Raw genomic sequence first — 22,638 nt, forward strand, 5'->3', positions numbered from 1 at the left:
TCTGAGGGTTGTCTTTTTGTCTTGTTTATGATTTCCTTTGCTGTGAAAAAGCTTTGAAGTTTCATTAGGTCCCTTTTGTTTATTTTTGTTTTTATTTCCATTTCTCTAGGAGGTGGGTCAAAAAGGATCTTGCTGTGATTTATGTTGTGGAGAGTTCTGCCTATGTTTTCCTCTAAGAGTTTTATAGTGTCTGGTCTTAAGTTTAAGTCTTTAATCCATTTTGAGTTTATTTTTGTGTATGGTGTTAGGGAGTGTTCTAATTTCATTCTTTTACATGTAGCTATCCAGTTTTCTCAGCAACACTTATTGAAGAGGCTGTCTTTTCTCCATTGTATATTCTTGTCTTCTTTATCAAAGATAATGTGACCATATGTGCATGGATTTATCTCTGGACTTTCTATCCTGTTCTACTGATCTATATTTCTGTCTTTGTGCCAGTACCATACTGTCTTGATTACTGTAGCTTTGTAGTATAGTCTGAAGCTGGAGCCTGATTCCTCCAGCTCTGTTTTTCTTTGTCAGGATTGCTTTGCCTATTCGGGGTCTTTTGTGTTTCCAACAAATTGTAAAAATTTTTGTTCTAGTTCTGTGAAAAAATGCCATGGGTAGTTGGATAGGGATTGCATTGAATCTGTAGATTGCTTTGGGTAGTAGAGTCATTTTCAACAATGTTGATTCTTCCAATCCAAGAACATGGTATATCTCTCCATCTGTTTGTATCATCTTTAATTTCTTTCATCAGTGTCTTATAGTTTTCTGCATACAGGTCTTTTGTCTCCTTAGGTAGGTTTATTCCTAGGAATTTAATTCTTTTTGTTGCAATGGTAAATGGGAGTGTTTTCTTAATTTCAGATTTTTCATCATTAGTGTATAGGAATGCAAGAGATTTCTCTGCATTAATTTTGTACCCTGCTACTTTACCAAATTCATTGATTAGCTCTAGTAGTTTTCTGATAGCATCTTTTTTTAAATATGTATATCTTTTTTTAGTTTATTTACTTTTTATTTATTTTATTTTTGGCTGTGTTGGGTTTTTGTTGCTGTGCGCTGACTTCCTGTAATTGCAGTGAGCGGGAGCTACTCTTCATTGCAGTGAGTGGGCTTCTCATTGCGGTGGATTCTCTTGTTGCAGAGCACGGGCTCTAGGGGCACGGGCTTCAGTAGTTGCAGCATGGCGTCTCAGTAGTTGTGGTTCACGGGCTTAGTTGCTCTGCAGCATGTGGGATCTTCCTGGACCAGGAATCGAACTTGTGTCCCCTGCATTGGCAGGTGGATTCTTAACCACTGCTCCACCAGGAAAGCCCCTGGTAGCATCTTTAGGATTCTCTATGTATAGGACCATGTCATCTGCAAACGGTGACAGTTTTACTTTTTTTCCAATTTGGATTCCTTTTATTTCTTTTTCTTCTCTGATTGCTGTGGCTAAAACTTCCAAAACTATGTTGAATAATAGTGGTGAGAATGGACAACCATGTCTCATCCCTGATCTTAGAGGAAATGGTTTCAGTTTTTCACCATTGAGAATGATGTTGGCTGTGGGTTTGTCATATATGGCCTTTATTATGTTGAGGTAAGTTCCCTCTATGCCTACTTTCTGAAGCGTTTTTGTGATAAACTGGTGTTGAATTTTGTTGAAAGCTTTTTCTGCATCTATTGAGATAATCATATGGTTTTTCTCCTTCAGTTTGTTAATATGGTTTATCACATTGATTGATTTGTGTATACTGAAGAATCCTTGCATTTCTGGGATAAACCCCACTTGATCATGGTGTATGATCCTTTAAAGTGCTGTTGGATTCTGTTTGCTAGTATTTTGTTGAGGATTTTTGCATCTATGTTCATCAGTGATATTGGCCTGTAATTTTCTTTTTTTGTGACATCTTTGTCTGGTTTTGATATCAGGGTGATGGTGGCCTCACAGAATGAGTTTGGGAGTGTTCCTCCCTCTGCTGTATTTTGGAAGAGTTTGAGAAGGATAGGTGTTAGCTCTTCTCTAAATGTTTGATAGAATTTGCCTGTGAAGCCATCTGGTTCTGGGCTTTCGTTTGTTGGAAGATTTTTAATCACAGTCTCAATTTCAGTGCTTGTGATTGGTCTATTTATATTGTCTATTTCTTCCTGGTTCAGTCTCGGAAGATTGTGCTTCTCTAAGAATGTGTCCATTTCTTCCAGGTTGTCCATTTTATTGGCATATAGTTGCTTATAGTAATCTCTCATGATCCTTTGTATTTCTGCAGTATCAGTTGTTACTTCTCCTTTTTCATTTCTAATTCTATTGATTTTAGTCTTCTCCCTTTTTTTCTTGATGAGTCTGGCTAATGGTTTATCAATTTTGTTTATCTTCTCAAAGAACCAGCTTTTAGATTTATTGATCTTTGCTATTGTTTCCTTCATTTTTTTTTTCATTTATTTCTGATCTGATCTTTATGATTTCTTTCCTTCTGCTGACTTTGGGTTTTTTTGTTCTTCTTTCTCTAATTGCTTTAGTTGTAAGGTTAGATTGTTTATTTGAGATGTTTCTTGTTTCTTGAGGTAGGATTGTATTGCTATAAACTTACCTCTTAGAACTGCTTTTTTGCATCCCATAGGTTTTGGGTCGTCATGTTTTCATTGTCATTCATTTCTAGGTATTTTTTGAGTTCCTCTTTGATTTCTTCAGTGATCTCTTGGTTATGTAGTAGTTTATTGTTTAGCCTCCATGTGTTTGTGTTTTTTACAGATTTTTTCCTGTAATTGATATCTAGTCTCATATCATTGTGGTCAGAAAAGATACTTGATATGATTTTAATTTTCTTAAATCTACCAAGGCTTGATTTGTGACCCAAGATATGATCTATCCTGGAGAATGTTCCATGAGCACTTGAGAAGAAAGTGTAATCTGCTGTTTTTGGATGGAATGTCCTATAAGTATCAATTAAGTCTATTTTGTTTAATGTATCACTTAAAGCTTGTGTTTCCTTATTTATTTTCATTTGGATGATCTGTCCATTGGTGAAAATGAGGTGTTAAAGTCCCCTAGTATGACTGTGTTACTGTCAATTTCCCCTTTTATGGCTGTTAGCATTTGCCTTATGTATTGAGGTGCTCCTATGTTGGATGCATAAATATTTACCATTGTTATATCTTCTTGGATTGATCCCTTGATCATTAGGTATTGTCCTTCTTTGTCTCTTGTAATAGTCTTTATTTTAAAGTCTATTTTGTCTGATATGAGAATTGCTACTCCAACTTTCTTTTGATTTCCATTTGCATGGAATATCTTTTTCCATCCTCTCACTTTCAGTCTGTATGTGTCCCTAGGTCTGAAGTTGGTCTCTGGCAGACAGCATATATACGGGTCTTGTTTTTGTATCCATTCAGCCAGTCTATATCTGTTGGTTGGAGCATTTAATCTATTTACATTTAAGATAGTTATTGATATGTATGTTCCTATTCACATTTTCTTAATTATTTTGGGTCTGTTATTGTAGGTCTTTTCCTTCTCTTGTGTTTACTGCATAGAGAAGTTCCTTTAGCATTTGTTGTAAAGCTGGTTTGGTGGTGCTGAATTCTCTTAACGTTGCTTATCTGTAAACGTTTTAATTTCTTTGTCAAATCTGAATGAGATCCCTGCTGGGTAGAGTAAACTTGGTTGTAGGCTTTTCCCTTTCATCACTTTAAATATGTCCTGCCACTTCCTTCTGGCTTGCAGAGTTTCTGTTGAAAATCAGCTGTTAACCTTATGGGGATTCCCTTGTATGTTAATTGTTGCTTTTCCCTTGCTGCTTTTAATATTTTTTATTTGTATTTAATTTTTGATAGTTTGATTAGTATGTGTCTTGGCCTGTTTCTCCTTGGATTTATCCTGTATGGGACTCATTGCGCTTCCTGGACTTGATTGACTATTTCCTTCCCCATATTAGGGAAGTTTTCAACTATAATCCCTTCAAATATTTTTTCAGTCCCTTTTTTTTCTCTTCTTCTTCTGGGACCTGTATAATTTGAATGTTGGTGCATTTAATGTTGTCCCAGAGGTCTCTGAGATTGTCCTCAATGCTTTTCATTCTTTTTTCTTTAATCTGCTGTGCAGTAGTTCTTTCCACTATTTTATCTTCCTGGTCACTTATCCATTCTCCTGCCTAAGTTATTCTGCTATTGATTCCTTTTAGAGAATTTTTAATTTCATTTATTGTGTTGTTCATCATCATTTGTTTGCTCTTTAGTTCTTCTAGGTCGTTGTTAAACATTTCTTGTATTTTCTCCATTCTGGTTCCAAGATTTTGGATCATCTTTACTATCATTACTCTGAATTTTTTTTCAGGTAGACTGCCTATTTCCTCTTCATTTGTTTGGTCTGGTGGCTTTTTACCTTGCTCCTTCATCTGCTGTGTATTTCTCTGTCTTGTCATTTTGCTTGACTTACTGTGTTTGGGGTCTCCATTTCACATGCTGCATGTTTGTAGTTTCCGTTGTTTTTGGTGTCTGCTCCCAGTGTGTAAGGTTGGTTCAGTGGGTTGTGTAGGCTTCCTGGTGCAAGGGATTGGTGCCTGTGTTCAGGTGGATGAGCCTGGATCTTGTCTTTCTGGTGGGCAGGACCACACCCGGTGGTGTGTTTTGGGGATATCTGTGGACTTATTATGATTTTAGGCAGCCTTTCTGCTAATGGGTGGGGTTGTGTTCCTGTCTTGCTAGTTGTTTGGCATAGGGTGTCCAGCATTGTAGCTTTCTGGTCATTGAGTGGAGCTGGGTCTTAGCGTTAAGATGGAGATCTCTAGGAGAGCTTTTGTCATTTGATATTATGTGGATCCGGAGGTCTCTGGTGGACCAATGTGCTGAACTCGGCTCTCCCACCTCAGAGGCTCAGGCCTGACACCTGGCCAGAGCACCAAGACCCTGTCAGCCACACAGCTCAGAACAAAAGGGAGGGAAAAAAAGGAAAGAAAAGAGAAAAAAGTAAATAAATAAAATAAAGTTATTAAAATAGAAAAAAAATTATAAAGTAATAAAAAAGAGAGAAAGAAAGAGGAGAGCAACCAACCAAAAAAGAAATCCACCAATGATAACAAGCACTAAAATCTATACCAAAAAACCCCCCCAAAAACTGCAAAAAACAGACAGTCAGAACCCTATGGCAAATGGCAAAAGCAAAGCTATACAGACAAAATCACACAAAGAAACATACACACTCAGGAAAAGAGTAAAAAGAAAAAAATATATATATATGTATGTATAAAAAAATATAAAAAGGAAGAGAGCAACCAAATCAATAAGCAAATCTATCAGTGATGATATACTCTAAATACTAAACTAAGATAAACATAAAACCAGAAACAAATTAGATGCAGAAAGCAAACCCCAAGTTTACAGTTGTTCCCAAAGTCCACAGCCTCAATTTTGGGATGATTTCATTGTCTATTCAGGTATTCCACAGATGCTGGGTACATCAAGCTGATTGTGGAGATTTAATCCGCTGTTCTTGAGGCTGCTGGGAGAGATTTCCCTTTCTCTTCTGTGTTTGCAAAGCTCCTGGGGTTCAGCTTTGGATCTGGCCCTGCCTCTGGATGTAGGTCGCCTGAGGGTGTCTGTTCCCCACACAGACAGGACGGGATTAAATGAGCAGCTGATTAGGGATTTCTGGCTCACTCAGGCCAGGGGGAAGGAGGGGTACAGAATGGAGGGCGAGCATGAAGTGGCAGAGGCTGGAGTGATATTGCACCAGCCTGAGGCATGCCGTGTGTTCTCCTGAGGAAGTTGTCCCTGGATCATGGAACCCTGGCAGTGGCGGGCTGCACAGGCTCCCGGGAGGGGAACCTTGCACACAGTCTCCCTGGTAGCTGCAGCAGCAGCAGACTTAGCTTTTCATGCCCGTCTCTGGGGTCCAGGCTGATAGCCGCGGCTCGCGCCCATCTCTGGAGCTCGTTTATGTGGTGCTCTGAATCCCCTCTCCTCGCGCACCTCGAAACAATGGTCTCTTGCCTCTTTAGCAGTTCCAGACTTTTTCTGAGACTCCCTCCTGGCTATCGGTGGTGCACTAGCCCCCTTCAGGCTGTGTTCACGCAGCCAACCCCAGTCCTCTCCCTGGGATCTGACCTCTGAAGCCCAAGCCTCAGCTCCTAGCCCCCACCCGCCCCAGCAGGTGAGCAGACAAGTCTCTTGGCCTGGTGAGTGCTGGTCGGCACTGATCCTCTGTGCGGGAATCTCTCCACTTTGCCATCTGCACCCCTGTTGCTGTGCTGTCCTCTGTAGTTCTGAAGCTTCCCCTCGCTACACCCCGTCTCCGCCAGTGAAGGGGCTTCCTAGTGTGTGGAAACTTTTCCTCCATCACAGCTCCCTCCCTGAGTTGCAGGTCCCGTCCCTATCTGAGAAGGGTCATTGAAGCTAAGTCCTGAATGAGAACTTATTCATGGGAAGAGATGTGGAAGGGGTTTCCTGAAAGGAGGGACAGAAAGTACACTAAGGTGGAAAAACTTGACATTATGTATGGTCAGAAGGAAAGTTGGTGTGGCTGGAGGATAGTGAGCAAGGGGGAGAGTGATAATAAGTGAGTGTGGAGAGCTCGGCAGGGGCTGGATCACGCGAAGCCTTGATGGCCATAGCAAAGGGCTTGGCTTTCATCTCACATGCTCTAGACTGCTGGAGTTGAGTCCTGTTAAGGCCAGAGCCCTGTGGAAAAGGGCTGTCACGACTGCTTAGATCCCTGGAGCTGTCCAGAGTCCTGCCCTCCCAGAGCTTTGGCTCTTCAGCAATGCTTAACAGAGTGAACCAGGCCCCCTGCCTCTCAACATCCTCTGTCACACTATCTTCATTTAGGGAAAATGTCAGCCAGAGCTAGCTTCTGCAGGAGCTGGCCTATCTTGCCTTCTGTGGAAAGCATCTTGTTTAATGCACAAAGGTATCTTTGATCAGCTTCCAACCAGAGGCTGGGATGGGAATTTTGTGCAAGTGATCTATTCAGGGAGTATGTTCAGAAGAAACTTGTGATGGAGTGAGGAGGGCAGGATAGGGTAGGGGAAGAAGCAAAGATGTGGTTTCAGCTGACATCGAGCCTCAGCCTGATCCCTCTGAAGGCCCTGGAGAATGAATAGCCCCCCAGAGTTGCATCTTCTTGAGGCAAAGTGATGAGGTTTTATATCCCTGTGCCAGTCACTGCCTGAAGACCCACAGGCTTCTCTGGGTGAGGTGATTCCCATCAGTCAAGGGCAATTCTCTGGAGGAAGATGAAGCTGTGAGCCCTTAGCAGTCCAAACATGCAGTGTACGTGGTTTGTAACTGGCCCAGTGATGGGGATTTGGGTGGGGCACCAACAGCACCCTACATAAAGGGCATGGTGTATTTCCTTGGAGGGAAGCTTGAGGCTGGGCCAAAGACCCAGGTAGATATGGAGGAGATGCTCCAGACCCTGGCTGCAGATGCTAGTTAATCCCTGGACTCTATCTGTTGGTGAGCTGTGGGTGATACTGGACTTTCTGCCCTGGTTAGGACTGGAATGAAGAGAGCACACATCTGAAAATGCCCTTCCTAGACCATAACCTGTGCTAAAGGCTCTGTAAATGACTTCCTCTGTGCTGCTGGCCGGCCTGCTATGGCGTGAGGCTCACTCTCCCCACTTTCCAGATGGGGTCATGGAGGCTCAAAGAAGTTTTGTAGCTGTCCTCAAGTTACACAGTTAGTTAGTTGGTGGGGTTTAACTGGCTCTGGACCTGGACTATGACGGCCTCCACAAGAGTGGGGCTGGGGCTGGGAAAGGTGGGTAGTAAGAGTAACCTCACTTGGTGAGGTTCTCTGGGGCCAGCCTCATATAGGGCATCTCCATCCCACCTGGTAAGCATTCCAGGCTGTGGTTTCTCACTTACCGTGTTCTTATCTATCTTTCTTTCAGGCTGAGGAACCCAAATTACTTTTCTTTCCAGCTCCCAGAGATGCTACATTTCTCTCCTCAGCCCATTGCTTATTCTCTTCCCTCCCTCCAGCAACAACAGAGCCCAGCATCAGCATATAAGGGGCAGAGTAACAGCTACGATGGGGGCTCTGACTCACCACTCATTTCTGCCAGGTCCTGCAAGACCTTAGCGGTGACCATAAAGCCATTTGCAGGGAAGATTTTGCCTGGTGGGTGGTGTGGGTAGCTCAGGGTTTTCTGTTAGTAGACCAACTCCACAATTTTAGCCATATCTTCGTAAAGTTTGGGGTGTCCTTTACTTACTTAAAAAATTTGACTCATATTTATTACCAAAAGACATTTATTTTATAAAGAAACTTTATGACCACTACCATCAATAGAAAACAGCACTTACTTGCCATAACTACATAACTTTAAAAAACATTAAAACGTCTAACAATTAAAATCATTTTGTGGATCAACTGTGGTATATGTTTGACATTTTAGGAAGCACTGGCATAGTTGGAAGAATACAGGATTAGCTGTCGGGAAATCGGATTCTGGTTCAAGGTCTTCTATCAACATAACAACCACAACAGTAGCAAAAATAAGAATAATGCTCAACATTTATGGAGCATATATTACGAGTCAAGTATTGTGTTAAATACTTTCTACAGATTGTTTCATTTAATCCTCACATTCTTAGTTTGGGGTCCCAAGAAGCAGTCCCTAAGACGAGGATTCATGTGCGATGATATTTTAAAGAACTGCTCTTGGGAGAGGTAGTAAGGGAGTGGCAAACTCTGGGGTATGCTTTGATTTTAGGGAACCAGCGGGGAAAGTATTATAGGCAGGGAATATTCTCTGTGCTCTTCTGGTTATAGTAAAAAGGCTTCCCCAGGGCTTCCCTGGTGCCGCAGTGGTTGAGAGTCCGCCTGCCGATGCAGAGGACACGGGTTCGTGCCCTGGTCCGGGAAGATCCTACATGCTGCGGAGTGGCTGGGCCTGTGAGCCATGGCCACTGAGCCTGCGCATCCGGAGCCTGTGCTCCGCAAGGGGAGACGCCGCAACAGTGACAGGCCCACGTACCGTAAAAAAAAAAAAAAAAAAAAAAAAAAAAAGACTTCCCTTCTAGTCAGGCATCTTGTGATTTTGTCAGAGACTGAAGTCAGTATGACTTAATGCAAAGGAATTATGGTCTCAGTTTAACTAAAAATTCCAAGAGTTTCAGGCAAGGCTGAATGTCCTCAGAGGGGTCCGCAGCTCTGATCTCAGCTGTTGTTAATAATGTTGGATCCTCCCACCATGCAGGCTCTCCCAGCATGCTGGATCCAGGCTTACCTCAAGCCAGATTATAACCATAGGGGCAGGAGAGAAGCTCTTTCTCAGAGTCCTCAAAAAGCCCTAGGGAAGGCTCTCATTGGCCCAGTGTAAGTCACATGAAGCAATCATTCTGACCAGGAGGTGTGCTCTGATTGGCTAGCCTTGGTCACATGCCTATCCCTGGACGCTGAGGAATGGGGAGTAGTCAGGCTCCTCTGAACCCCACGCACTGAGGTTGGGCAATAGATACATACCTAAAAGAGAAGCCAGCCAGCAGGAAACAAATGTCCGGCTCCACCTGTCTACGCGCTGAGCCAGGTTTGCTCTGCAGGTCAGGGGAGAAGTGCAGAGGACAGCAATGCACCGCCTAGTTTTAAATGTGCTGACGGCGTTCCGAGAGGAGGTTCCCACGGGCAGCCCAGAATGCAATCAACTTGCGGCTTTTGCCAACCCCAGCACCTGTCATATTTCATCTTCTTTTAAATAACTTCAAGGATATGAAAGTCATAAAAGCAAACCCAGGTAGGGTTAGAAGTCACGGGCTCCTCTGTGCGGAGGGCCGTCACTTTTTGGCTCTTCACCCCGCCGCACGTCCGCATCGCCCCATTGGAGCACAGCCCCAGTAAATATTCAAATGAGACTCATGCGTCTGAGCGGAAATAAATCACAATTGCTTGCCCGCCCCCAGGACGTACTCAAAATAAAAAGGTACAATGGCGATTACCTTCTTCATAATTGTTATATATTTCTTTGACCTCACAGCAGCTAAAGTTGGCTTTCAAAGAAAAAAAAATGTTTCTGAGCAGCAGAGGAACATTTTAATGAACACCACAGGGTTTACTGATCACCGTTAATGAGTGAAAAAGGAGTGTCCTGCAAGAACCTTCTATCTTTAGAAAGCAGCCTTGGATGATGGAGGCATGGAGGGGGATGAAGTTGTGTGCGAGTCTGCAAACTAGAAAACAAATGCGTCATGTTTTTAAGGCTGTCTGTAAATGGACACTTCAGGAGCCCCCAAAAGGCTTTTGCACCTTTGTGCCCTCCCCTTTCAATAGCGGCAGTTAAACCGAGATTTACTGACTTCTGTTGAGTTGCAGCAGAAATATTCAAAGAAATGAAACTCAACAGAAACATTTCGATCTCTCCGGGGCTCTTCACCCACCATTGTGGTTTGGAGAATGCTTGATGGGAAAGGCCCATTCTTGCCAGTACACATTCTGTGTGTGCGACCATGGCCTTGGTCTCTGCACCAGAGCTGGTGAACAGTTTTGCTATTAAAAGTCGCTGACCCACACTCCTGAAATCAAATGGAAGGCCAAGGAAGTAAAAAGCAATTTAAAGTAACCAGCTTGTTTGCTTCGAGAAATGTGAACATTCTCACAGTCTATTAACTACACATAATAAATGACACAAAATATGCTTCAGTTTTATTTTAGAACTGAAGGGAATGAGGGTGACAGAGACAGATAGGAAAAGATACACATAGAGATGCACTTGAAATAAGCAAAGGACCACAGAGACAGGTGAGGAAGTAGTGACACAATGATTCACTGAATGATTGTGAAGGGCACGGGCCTTTACAATGATCACCTTAGATCACCTTATTAATGTGTCCCATAACCCAGGGGCAGAGATCGAATCCCCTTGGTACAGATTAGGACAATGAGGTTTGGGAAGGTTAAAAGATCTACTCAAGACCACATTGTTGGTAAGTGGAAGGGCTGTGATGCACCCCAGGCAGCTCAGCTCCAAGGCCATTGCTCTGTACTGTGTCTGGACCACTTGTTTGTTTCGAATATTGCTGTACAAGGCATTATGTATGTGTGTGTATGAGTGTGCATGATAATTTAAAAAAATCATACATATATTTTGTTTTGTCTTGAAAGGTTAATATATTCACACAGCACAACAATCAAAGCCGTATAACAAGATTACAATGAGAAGTCTGTGCTTTGTTACTCTGGGGAGACTACGGCACCCCCCAACTTTGCTAGGCTCTTCCCCTGTCTTGGAGGCCTTCCTGCTCTCCTCTACCTGCTGGGATGCTGTGTTCCATCACACCGGATCCCTGGAGGGAAGGGAAGCGGGTCTCCTCTCATGCTTCTCTGGCCAGGACAGAGTTCCTGGGTGGCAGGGCTAGGGTGGTAGTGATGGCAGTGAGCATGTCTCTAACGCCTTTATAATACTTGTTACTCTCTCCTTTATAATTAAGAAGAAACAGATCTTAGGTGCAGAGGTTTCAGCCACCAATACTTACCTGGGATTTAACAACTCTGGAGTGTTTTAAAATGCGTTTTTATGATTGCTTTCTTTGTGGTGGCAATATTGGTTTTTCCATATCATTAGTGAGGCAGAGTTACCTTTTGGAACTAATTTATTTCAAAATAAGACAATTTAAAAGAAGAACATAAATAAACAATCATACAGGCAGAACAAGGAAATGCCAAAATTGTGAGATTGGGACGCCAGTAGATAAAGGCTGGGAAATGCCGCCTTCAGCTTTGGAGTTTAGAGCCAAGTTCAAAGGACACCTTGTTCATGGGGCCTTACTTGATCCCATTCCCTGCAGCGTTACTACCTCTCCTGTGTCTCTTAAGAGCTTTCAGCTTATGCTGTGAGTGTTCTCATTGGCCCCGTATCCTTCAGTCCAACTCTGAGTCTTTTTATCCCAATTAGGAAAGGACTCAGTTCTTTCAATCCTTATTCAAATGACGCGGTTTTGGATTCTTCTCCATTTCAATCAATCACCCTTTTCTGGGTGAAGATCACCTTGTCAAAGTTCTTCTTAAATCTGATACTTCAGTGTAGCTCCTGTGGTCACCTCTATTGATGTAACCCAAGATTGTGTGTGTGTGAAATACAAACTTTTTCCTTCAATAAAAATGGGATTATGTTATGCAAACTGTTTTGTAGCCTGCTTTTTCCCCTTTAATCACACATCACAAGGATCTTTTCAGATCTTGTCAGAATATACATCTGCTATATCATTGTTCATGGCTATATAATAGCCTATTGAATGGATGTACTGTGACTTACTTAAACAGGGCTTTCGTTTTTTTCTAAAATGTCCCCAACTACACACCACATTATAATGAACTCAAGCCAGAATTTCTGACAAACCATTGTCACTGTGTCCTAGAGGGGTTTCCATGGGATCCCTTTCTTCATGCAGTCGGCCAGCCTTTCCTCTGTGCCAGGCACTGTTGCAGAGGCTGGAGATGGGCACCCAGGCAGATCATTACAGTACTGGGTGCTCGAGGGTATTCACTGGGGTATGTATGAAATGTTCTGGGAGTAGCGAGGGAACACCAGGTAATTCTGCCCACAGAAGGTTGAGGATGGTTTCACACAAATGGGGCGGGGGGCCACGCAACTCAGAGTTTGCATAAGTGGGAACCAGTTTTGAAAGAGTGAATTCAGCTGTCGGCCCTGCTGAAGCCACTCTGGACATCCCACCAGACCTAGGACCAAACTCTTGAACAACTCAGACCACCCGGAACAGCTCATGTCCTCGAGCCATGACTTTCAATAAAAGATTGATTCCCTTGGCCATCTTTATTTACTCATCCTGGAAATCATGGTTCTGACCTTTCAGTAGTCAGGGATCTTAGGGACAGATTGAAGCCCCAGGCAGTGTGGAGGTAATTAGTGAAACATCCTCACAGTGGCCCAGTGATATAGAACCGGTTTTCATTAACCCCTCCCCACTTCCAGTCTGTTCACCATGTGGGATCTCCCCCAAGCCCATCTGATTGGCTCTGCCTGTCTACCATGACTGACAGGCCACTTATTACTCCTGTCTGCCCCTGCCTGGCCCCTCTGGAGGCTTTTATTAGCCCTTTACCTGGGTGAGCTTGGGCTTGAAAACACCTCTCCTTAAGACAATCTCAAGATTACGTTTTCTCACCTGAAATAACTGGCACATTTATTGTTTTTGAAGGAAAGAAAAATCTCATAATTGAAGTAAAAGGGGAATATGTTTCTGGTTTTTCAAAAGTGTATCTCAAGGCAGGGGGACTGTTCACCCACCTTGGGGACTGTATTCTGAGTAAGAGCGTGGAGTCCTGCAGCTTTAACTCACTCCTGGAGGACTCTGTCACCACTGCCCCCATTTATTAAAATGTCCGCCTAATGGTTATGGAAAACGCAGTTGCAAATTGCTACCTCGTTCGGTTGAAAAGCTCTTAAAATTCTGGACCGTCATCAAAAGCCCTCACTTCTCCTAAAGCAATAACACTTACCTGGAAAACACATCGTCCATGAGCCCCTTCACTACAAAGCCGAAAGTCAGGTGATGATGGTTTTCAGCAAATTGACAAACTGAACTAAACTTTATTTAATTTAATTTCAGAAAGGATGGATCTGGAAATAACATTGCTGGTTTCACGTGCTGGAAAAATCGATGCTCTGATTTTTTATCTTCTTCCTTTCTACTCCCTTGCCAGGGGCTGGTATAATAAGTCATTTGGACCAGCCAAACAAATAACCAGCCCACAACCCCTGGGGCTCATCATCGCCACCCCCCAGGGCTTCAGTGATGGACAGGCCAGAGGACTCCAGCTCTTCCTTTAGCTAGGCACTCCAGTTCACATTTGGCAGGGCTTTTCCCCCCAAAGGAAATATTAATAGCATGTGTTTGCTTCTGTGGGCCAGGTAGTGTTCAAGGGCTTTACGTGCATTATCTCAATGAACCCTCACTACTTTCTGAATTAGGTACATTGAAAAAAACTCAACTTCACAGATTTACAGGTAAGAAACTGAGGTTTAGAGGAGCAAAATCATTCATTCAGGTGACACTGCTAGTACACGAGGAGCCAGGATTTGAAACCAGGTGGGTTGATTTCAGAACTCTGCTATTAACAGGTGAGACGGGCAAGGGGAAGTGTGCGGTTGCCCCCAGGGCAGAGCTGCTCACTTACTGTACACTGTGCTGCGGGTGGGCAGAGATGGGGCTTGCCGGGGTGATCGGCCAGGCTCCAGGTGTCCTCCAACTTCGCTGAGATGAATTTATCTGACAGATGCTGTCCTTTGTGCAAGGAAAAAAGGGTAAAAAGGCCCACTACTTAGGCAAGCCCGGGGAGGCTGCAAGTACCTTTCTTCTCCCTGGAGCTCTCGGTCTCCAAGGCAACCCGTCAGGCCGAGGGGAGAAGAGCCCTGCCTCCTGGGAAGCCAAGTCCAGGCACACAGCTGGGAGCTAAGCACGACTAGGCGGCTGGACCCAGCTGAGGAACTGGAGCCTTTGCAGGGGCCTGGCCTCACTCCCTAGCTTTAATTTGCCACAGAGAATCCCCCAAGTGAGTGGTCTCCAAAATCCAGCCTCAGATTTACGCTTTGCTTGGAAGCCAGCAAGAGTCAGCTCACCAAAAATCAATCTGTCAAACAAGCAACACACCAATTGGCACTTCATCCAATAACTGAAGAATCTGTCAACATTTTGTTCTCTCCTGCCTTGTCCCCAGAGACTGTAAAACCCTACAGTAACTGAGCCAGGGCAATTCTCCTTAGTCATTTTCCTACCAAAAATCAGAACGGACGTTCTTCTGCGAAGGCAGGGAAGACTGAGTGTGCTTAAGGAAAAGCTTTCCTGCTTTCAGAAACACCAGGAGGACTGGAGGCAAATGATAATTTCCCAACAACAAAACCGCCATGAGCTCAGTAAATTGGCAATTTGATGAGTTGCCTTATCTGCAAGGTGGACCAAGGCTCCTGTGCTTGAGTTCTGGTCCTGAGTTCCTCTTTTTTTTTTTTTTTTGCCGTACGCGGGCCTCTCACTGCTGTGGCCTCTCCCGTTGTGGAGCACAGGCTCCGGACGCGCAGGCTCAGCGGCCATGGCTCACGGGCCCAGCTGCTCCACGTCATGTGGGATCCTCCCGGACCGGGACACAAACCCGTGTCCCCTGCATCGGCAGGCGGACTCCCAAGCACTGCGCCACCAGGGAAGCCCCTGAGTTCCTCTTTTGAACCCCGTACTGCAAGGGAGCTTGAGGGGGATTTGATCACACGAAGCAAGAGCCCCAAGACAATGACGTAAGTGCAAAGGGGAGCACTTTGTCAGGAGGGACTCCAGTTTCCCAGATGTGAAATTGGGGAGTCGTGGTTGGGGAGTCTGCAAACCAGGGCCTGTTTATATTCCATGATTGCAAATTCTTTGATTCCAATTCTATGATTCCAGATTCCTCCTACAGCATGTTAAGCAAGAAGATCATGACAAAGTGAGACAAGTACTTTGGGAGTTAAAAGCGCCGGATGAACAGATGCTATTTTACTAGCCATGGTATAGAGAAGGGCTTGGTAAACTTTTTCTGTAAAGGACCTGATTGTAAGTGTTTTAGGCTTTGTGTTGAAACCATTCAACCCTGCTGTTGTAGCAAACAGCCAGAGACAATATGTAAATGATGAACACTACTGTGTTCCAATAAAACCTTGTTTATAGACACTGAAATTTAAATGTCATGTGTCATGGCATGTTTTATTTTTGTTTTGATATTTTTCAGTCATTTAAAAATGTCAAGTCATTCTTAGTTTACCGGCTATTCAAAAACAGGCAGTGGGCAAAATTTGACCTCTGGGCCACAGTTTGCTGACCCCTGGTGTAGAGGTCTCAGAGCAGAAGATATCCTAAATTCCTAGCCCTTGGATACCTGATGCCATCGACCATCCGCCTGGCCCCTGCTTGGCGGGCAGTGGCAAAGGGCAGTCCCCAGGTGGTGAAGCATCCACACTTGGTTTGGTCCAGCTGGTGTATTCTCTTCCCCAGTGTCACCGCCCCCAAGCCCCTACCCTGGGCTGCTCACCTTCAACATCAATGTGGAGAAAAGGGATTCCTTTGACTCTCCTCTTTCCAGTTCTGATCTTGTCCCAATTTGTAAGGAGTATTTTTCCACTGGAACTCTTGAACTTTTGAGTTTTCTTTCTGGACCAAAAAGTTTCAAAAAAAAAAAAAAAAGAAAGAAAAAAGAAAAAGAAGAAATGCAGGTGCCCCGGACCAAAGTATCTGTAGCCCCCAGAGTTGCTGAGTTTCAGCAATAACCAAACTGCATCCACAGTCCCCTGGGCAGGGCTCCTTCCTTATCTCTCTCTCTCTCTTTTTTTTTTAGTTATTTCTGAGATATACATTTTAAAGTAATAACTAGAATTATGACTTATAACATTATACCAGAACATATAAGATTTTTAGAAATTTCATGTAATGTCTGAAACATTTCTTCCTTATCTCTTTGTCTTCAGCATCTCCAATGACAGTGAACTCACTACCCAAATTGTTGGGGGCTCTGAAAGCACTTCCCCAAGTCTGCTGATATCCATCCCCCAGCACCTTATACACATCATGGAATTTTGCCTTTAGAGGACATGGAACTTCTCACACCTGAGAAGTGACCTGAGGGCCCAGTATGAAGCAGCATAAACATAATTAATTTTCATGCAAGTAACACCTTACATGGTTAAAAATAATCCAATTGGGCTGAATCATCAGCTGGGCTGATGGTGAGAAAACAATGATACCCTGTCTCTCCCCTCATTTCTTGTACTCCTGTTCCCCAGAGGCAGCCGCTTTTAGTGAGGAAATTTTAGTTGAAATGTACCCTACAAATAGAAAAATTGTAGACATCTTAAGTATGTGGCTGATTATTTTTACAAAGATACTCTTGTAACTAGCACTCAGATCAAGAAATGGAGCATGACCAGCCCTCAGAAGTCCCCATCCACCCCCCACTCAAGGTCACTGACTCTCTTGACCATAGGATTAAATTGAAGCCACCACTTTAATGGTTTCTGTTTTTAGTTCTGACAGTTGCTTCTATATGTCTAAATAATACAATTACACAGTTGTTTTTTGATTGATCAACTCTGGACACTGTCTTTCGACTTCCTCTTGTGTTAAGAGATCTAGCTTCCTTATACCAGCCTTCACTTTGTATCTCCTCTCCTCCAAAGACACTTAAATCACTATTTCTTCTTACTGATCACCTAGGCAAATTCAGTCACATTCTAAGACTTCCATTTCTTATTTCATTGACCACAGACAGTATCATTTGCTTTTTAATTCCCTCCCAATCCCCTCCACCCATTCAGGTACGCTGTATTTTTACTTTTATGTTGTTAAGTTGGATAACATTTATATTTTGCTCTGTAACCATAGTTTAGCCTGTGCGGTTTGTAGGTTGATGTAAAATTTGAAACTCAGTAGTGTTTAGGTGATCTTTATAGTATTGTTTACTGCAGAACCAAACAGTGTCTTAGCATTACAATCCACAGGTTCAATGTCATGCCTCCTGAACCACTCCAAGAATATTCCTGGAGTCTGCAGCCTCATTTTATTTATTTTCACATTTATTCTATGGTCAGTGGAAGAAAGAGGGCATGATATTAAGGCCCATGAATGTCAGCAAGGCAGCCTGAAGCCTTCGGGTTTTAGTGATACCAGGATAAAACACACGCGGTCCTGCTTGGTGGTGGTCTTGCATTCTGTTGTTATTAAAATCAACTCCATTCAGAGTGTTGGCTTTTACTCAGAGATCTCTGAAGGGCTGGTGTTCCAAATGAGAGGCAGCATTTATCTTTAAGATGAGGGTGGTGTCCAAAGCCTATGTGTTCTTAAAAGCAGGTAGTCATAAAATCAGTAGTTAATTGATTTATGTGAGCACTCAGTTTTAGGAGAAGGGTGGCTCTGAGTGAAAAATACAATATGTGGAAGGGTTTAATTTTTTTTGGATTACCCTTTACCAGGTAGCATGTAATTGCATTAGTAATCGGAGTCCTTCAAGCAGAATCTCAAACAAAGGATTAGTGGGAAGGAAGATGGAAGAATGCTGACTTCACAATAACTCACTGCCTTCCTAACGTGATTATATAAATAAATTCAAGCAATATTTTCCAAGACGCTGGAGCCTGATCGTAAAGGCGTGAAGGGGCCCAGGGCCTCTGCATGGCCCCTGGTTGGCGGGCAGTAACTGATTGCTGTGGTAGGCAAGGGCAGTCCCCAGGTGGTGGAATATCCAATATCTCTGAATTATCTGTCAGCACTCAGAAATTATTGAAGCCGGGCTGACTTCTCCAGTGGGGAGCAGGAATATCTTGGCTTCATTTGGCTAAACAATGGGGTTAAAATGGAAACGCCCCGCTGTGACTTCCCAGCAGCCCATGTGGGCCCTTCAGCTAGCTGTCAGCAATGGGAGCCACGCAGGGCTGGCTCTGGACACTGCTAACTTCTTGACCCCCAGAGTCAAGGAATCCTCAGAGCTGAATTTCAGGCTCCCATCTCGCCGCCAGCAGGGGATTAGCTAATCCATCCTGTTTTGTGCTTCTGTGCCTACCCACAAAGGCAGTAGGCACAAAGGACAGAGATCTGGATGACACATCAGAGAGCAGTGACATGCTGTCTGCATTCTTTGCCAGAGAGTCTTTGAATTGCTGTTTTCACTTAAGCCCAGGCACTGCTTTGGAGGCCTTAGTTATTCCATTCGCTGAGCTGAGCAAGAAACCAGGGTAACAGAACAAGCCCCTTTCCTCTTGGTCCTCCCAGACCTCTGTCCAGTTGTGTAAGAGAAAGACTGCGATCAAAAATGCTTTGCAGCCACTCTCAACAAAGAGTCTTTGAATTCTGATCACAAGAGACTCTGGTCCCATAAATGCTCCATGGGAGGTGTAAAGTCATTCTAGGTGTAGGGCACCTGGGCGGTGGATGTCACCACTAAGCCTTGAGGGTGGGAACTGCCAAAGTAGCTAAACAAGTCTTCAAACCCAGCTTTACTAGTTGTGTGCTTTGAGCAAGCCACTTGATTTCTAAACCTCAGTGTCGTCATCAATAAAATGGGAGGAATTATAATTCCTTTCTTGTAGGGATCAAATGAAACGATGGATGGAAAAATTCTTCGCAGGTTTTATGCGAAGGTGGGGTTGCTGCTGCCTTTCTAGCTGTTCTCATGGGCCTATAGGCTGAGTTTCAGTCAGAGGAGTTTCTTTGGAGCCCCGATGAACTTGACGTTCCTTTGGCTGTCTTCATCCACTTCTCTGCCTGGAATGTTCTCGTCCCTTCGCTGCCTGTCTGACTTCAACCCACCCGTCATGGTTGCCCATCACATGTCCTTGGTCTTTGAGAACATCCTTTTCTCCCACAGCCTGGTCCACGTGGGGGTCCACAGCAGAGTGTCAGATGATGGGGCTGGCGCCAGCGAGGGGCCCGAAGGAAGCTGGTAGGTGTGGCTCTGTCAGTCTTCAGTGACGAATACAAATCATCACAAGTCTGAGGACAGAGATGGAGATTCATAACTGAGCTGTTGGGCCATCCATTCATTTCAATTAGATGTCGTTAATGGAGGAGCCCACCCTGCACTTGCACGAAGCTGAGTTCTCCTTACCTTTGCGCCCTTGGCACTTCAGGTTTCTTCCCCCAGTCCCGGCTCTGCTCTTATGTGCCGGGCCTAGTGGGGAATTCAGAGACAAATAGTAAGGCATGGCTGTTGCTATCTATTAAGAAGGACAAAGCAAGAATATAAACATCAATAAAAAGAAATATTCATTTAGTCATTTGTGCAGCAAATATTTACTGACTTATTCTGTGCACCTCGCTAGACACTGTGGATTGAGGATGGGACGAGATCACTGTCATGCCCTTGCTGAGCTCACAGCCCAATGGAGGACACATCTGTGGACAGTCGAGTGTGATAGGGACCATGGTAGGACGTGCAAGCCTGTGGAAAACACCGAAGAGACAGGCAGTGCATAATGGAAGTTTGGGAAAGCTTCTCAGAGGAGGCATATCCAGCTGAGACCTGAGAGATGAGAAGGAACTGGCCAGATAAGAGGGGGTAGAGAACAATCCAGGCAGAGGCAGCAGGATATGCAGAGCATGTGTGGGCAACCGAAAATAGTTTGGTATCGTTACAGCTCAGAGTAGGATGGGCAGTGGGGATGGAAAGGTTGATGGGTCATCTAATTGAACCCCTGGAATTACCCTATAAGATAGATACTGTTGTCATCTTTATCCGTATTACAGATGAGGAAAATGAGATCAGAGAGGCTGGGCAGCTTGTCCAAGTCACAGAGCTAGTAAGGGCTAGAACTGAAAATTTGATCCTGATTTGCCTGTTTCCAAAGCCCTTGCCTTTAACCAGGGGAGCTGTGGGAAGGGTTCTCTGTGAGGGGTGGTATAGCATGGTGGTGAAGAGTGGGGGCTAGACTGCCTGTTTCCTTCCCTGAGGAGCTGTGTGACTTTGGGTGAGTTACTTAACTCCTCTGTGCTTCAGATTCCTCAGCCAAAAAATGGGGATACTAATAATATCTACCCCATAGGGTTGGGTTTTCTGAGAATCAAATGAGTTAATATTTGTAAAGTTATCTTCTGGACAGTTAATATATGATAAATGCTCAATATATGTTAGCAACTATTATTAGGCTGGATTGGAAAGGAGAGAGACTACAACAAAGATCACATCTCTGCTTGGAGGCCACTGCAACTGTGGGGCTGAGAGGTGTGGCCACGGGGTGAGGGAGAGGGACAGCATGCGGGTGAAATGCCATATTCCCTTTAGGCTGTCAGTCTGGGGGCTGGGGCTTAGCCACCTTCTGGGCTGGGTTTCTTTGTCCCTTTAAGCTGCCCACACACGGGAGGGGACATGTGCTGCCTGCAGAAAAGTTGGTTGCTCCTGAGAACAATATAGATTTGTGAGCTTCAGGAAACCACATCCCAGTGAGTGCTGCAGTATTGACTCGAGCTGTTGGGACGTGTTGTTGTCAAGGGCAATGCAATCAGCTTCTTGGCCCATTCCCTCTCCCTTTGGCTTCCAGTGACTCTGTTTCCAACCGAGTAGTTTAGGGCTCTGTCACTTCCAGGACATTCTGTTTTCCTTCCCTGGAGATGGGGAACCAGAGTTAGGATCTGGTCAGAGGTGGGGTGCCTGGAGGGGCCAGCCAGCAACGCCCTGATCTGGGATGAGGAGACAGCTTGTCCAGTGCCCTGGGCTTTCCACGAGGCTAAGAAGCTCCAGATTCAGTGGGGGAGACTTATGTGGTGTTGTGAAAGAGCATCACTTCAATCATCCCCTGGTCCCTCCTCTTCTAGGCCATGGCATCCTCACTCCTCGTTGGCCATTCCTTTCGGTGACTTGTCCAACTTTGGTCTGTTCATGTGCTAGGACTTGTGGCAAAAGGAATTCAGAAAAGAGAGGCAGGCTGGTGATAGTCGAGGCATCAGAGGATTTGGGGAAGATGGGGCATCTGGATGGGAGGCGGGGAGGATAGGGCTGGTTTCTGGGTGGAGAGTGCATTGAATTGAGTCTGAGGACTCTGACAGAAGACTCTCCATCTGGTTTACTCACCACAATAGTTCTAGATCCTGGGAGTGGCTCAGAGCAGGAGCTCACCAAATCGATGTGAAAGGATGGATCAGATCCAAGATTGGGAGACTTTGGTTCTTGTTATGGCTCTATCATTACCTTGTTCTGTGACCTCAACAAGTTACATCCACTCCTAGAACTTGGGGTATGGTCAGTGTCACCCAAACCACAAGACCTGAGATGAGGATGGGAGTTGGTCCCCAAAGAAAAAACTTAGGGAGTGACTACAGGGAACCAGAGAATGGATGATGGGAAGGCCAACCCACACACATATACATGCAAGCGCGTGCGCACACACACACACACACACACACACACACACACACACAGAGTTATTTCAGTGGCTCATTGCTCCTCTGATTATTTTCCCAAACCCTTCACAAAAACCAAGTTGCTCATAATAATAACCATGGATCATTGTGCCTTAATAGGTTCTGAGTAGAACCCAGAACTCAAGCTTCTCAGCTCACTGGTGGATCTTCTTGCTTACATACACAGGTAGAGATCGTCAAAGTTCCTCAGAAGCCTGGCAGTGATTCCCAGGATCAGATAACATTCCAGAGGAGAAGTAAGGGCAGATCCATCGGTGGACTCATGTATTTATCCATTGGCAAGCATTCACAGAGCATCTTCTCCATGTCAGGCTTTGGGACTGGCGGAGCATATGAGTCAGGACAGGCTAAGTTTGCTGGCATAACAAACCCTCCCCACATCTCCGTGACTTAAACAATGAAGGTTTATTTCTTGCTCATGCTGGATTGTCATCGTAGGTTGGCTAGGGGTTTATTGTCCATCCTTCATATGGAATCAAACTGATGGAGCAGCTGTTCTGTGGAACACAGCTTTCCTTGTGGCGGGGGGTATGGTGCTGGTGAGACACGCACAGCGTTTTAGAATTAGAGGCGAGTGGGGTGAGGAGTGAAACATCTAGAAAAATGGGCAGTGGTGACGGCCCTTGAGCACCATGATAAGGAGTTTTTATTTCATCTTGTAGCCCTTCCTCAGAATTGGCCTCACCTCTGGAGATGAATCTGAACTTTCCTTCTTGGTTTCCAGGATCTGAACAAGTATTTGCTCATGACAGTCCCAGGGACCTAGGAAGCTTCTGGTCAGCAATTGTCC

The sequence above is a fragment of the Grampus griseus genome (assembly GCF_964374135.1).
Source record: "Grampus griseus genome assembly, chromosome: 19".
In the NCBI taxonomy this organism is placed as follows: Eukaryota; Metazoa; Chordata; class Mammalia; order Artiodactyla; family Delphinidae; genus Grampus; species Grampus griseus.